We start from the raw sequence: 1,952 nt of genomic DNA, 5'->3' as shown, positions 1-1,952 counted from the left end.
AGATTTCTCTAAAACGGCTAAATGGATTTGGACGTGGGGGCGTTATAATGTGACGGTCAATCCCACTATTCGTTGGTGAAAGAGTAGTTCAAGAGTTGGCGGTGGGGGGTGATAACTAGCTGCCTTACCTCGTCTTACACTGCTAAATTAGGGACGGCTAGCGCAGATAGCCCTCGTGTAGCTTTGCGCGAAATTCAAAACAAACAAACAATATATATATATATTTAAGAGTACAGTGCATGTACAACATATTTTTGATTAAGGCATCAGCAAGCGGTAAATATGGTTTCTAAAGATCGTCAGGAATAACCATGGGAATACATTAATTACGAAGACAAGTAAACTACTTCTACAGAATTATCGATGCGCATTTCTTGTTACTTTCGCAATAGATGTTAACTGTGGTGGGCTTTGTCTCCTACATCCTGGGCTTTGAAAAGTTTAATAGCTTTACTTTTTAACGGAGAATGTGCCATCTGCGTATTAGCTCGTGCGAAATGTCGTTTTTCAAGTAATTCACTACAACAAGCTGTTTGTTGAAACACTAGGTTGAAGGAACAAAATGAAGTTTTGTTGTGATCCTCTCCGTTGTAATTTACATAGGCTTGCGTCAGGTGCTGGCGTTGGAAAAGTCTTCGGCCACATCGGAGGTTATTAACCTCTGAACCAGATATTTATACCAAATCCTTGAAAGAACAACCTTACTGCTGTAGAAACGATATTAAAGTTATTTAGATTAATTCTCAAATGGGACGGTTTTATGAGAATGGGTGGGCAATGAGTCAGGTGTTTGGAGGAGAGTATTCGTTTGTAATTTCAAATACGCTACAAAACGATGTTGTAGGTAATGGATGCACCAATGACAAATATTATCCATGTTTACGTGTACTGTTACGTCAGTACGCGCTTCCCTCTCAATATAAACTTATAAATTAATCACTGAGAAATAATTTCTGCTATATTGGGTGTAATCCTATTTCTAGAACAATTACAACAACAACAACAAAAAACGTTATTCAAATTCCATTCCCAAACTTTCAACCTCTGCTTTTAATGCTTGCTTAATATGTCACACTCTTCTCACGTAAGCCTAACATGGCGGCTAAAAATAAATAAAACGAAAGGAATGAGACAGTATTAGGTATTTGAAATATTTGTATACTTTTATGTTTCACTTTCAGCGCAATGGATGTACTGTTGTTGAACAAAGTTTACTGATGTCGGGAATAACGTGGGTGTTACGTTCAACCTGTTTTTTGTTTGGCGTCCTATGTTCTTTGATATATATATAATACGTATTGCTGCGGTAGTGAAGACTATATATAGGATTAGTACTTTATTACATACGTTTTTTAAACTAGGTCTGTTTGGAAACCTCTTGCGTACCATCTGGCATCGCCTCGTGAACCACATTTCGGGAACCGCAGGATTAGAGGTTAGCGTATCCGAACTGTGAATTCGAGGGTTCAAGGTTCGTATCCGGTTGCTGTAAACACTCACTTCACATCTTAGGATGCGAGTACTATAAGAATAACAGTCACTTTCCAGTATTTAGTCAGATAAGAGTAGTCCAAGAGTTGACGGTAGGTGCTGTTGGCTATTTTCCCTTTAGTTTATCAGTTCAAAAATTAGGGTTAGATATTTACATACAATCCTTTGTGTGGCCTTGCGTGAACTCTGAAATAAGTCTATCCAAAATTTTTGGTGTTTGATTTGTTTGTAGTTGAGCACAAAGCTACACATTGGGCTACCCGGTGTCGAAACCCGGTTTTTAGCATTTCTAGCAGACATGCCGCTGTGCCACTGGGGAGCATTAAAACAGTGAAAACATAGCCTACAATAATAGAAATGATATCTGTGATTTGCAAAATGTTATATTTTTAATTGACCAACCATATTTTGACATTTTTACAAGTCGTCTTAGTTACTTAAAAGTGCGTTATAACGTGACG

General features: G+C 37.9%; 1 protein-coding gene across 6 annotated transcripts in view; it reads left to right on the top strand.

Moving 5' to 3' along the window:
* The window catches only part of LOC106470922 (CTD small phosphatase-like protein 2-B), a 42,203-nt gene that overhangs the window by 11,261 nt on the left and 28,990 nt on the right, over positions 1-1,952 (top strand). For 2 of the 6 annotated variants that reach the window (XM_022399572.1, XM_022399571.1), the window contains exon 2: positions 1,362-1,471. The exons of the other annotated variants lie outside the window; for them this stretch is intronic. The gene's annotated coding sequence lies outside the window, so the exon portion shown is untranslated. The remainder of the gene's footprint in view (positions 1-1,361; positions 1,472-1,952) is intronic. 6 annotated transcript variants of the gene reach the window in all.

This window comes from Limulus polyphemus, unplaced genomic scaffold (assembly GCF_000517525.1).
Source record: "Limulus polyphemus unplaced genomic scaffold, Limulus_polyphemus-2.1.2 Scaffold4296, whole genome shotgun sequence".
NCBI classification, from domain to species: Eukaryota; Metazoa; Arthropoda; class Merostomata; order Xiphosura; family Limulidae; genus Limulus; species Limulus polyphemus.
This window is presented reverse-complemented; position numbering and strand designations above follow the sequence as displayed.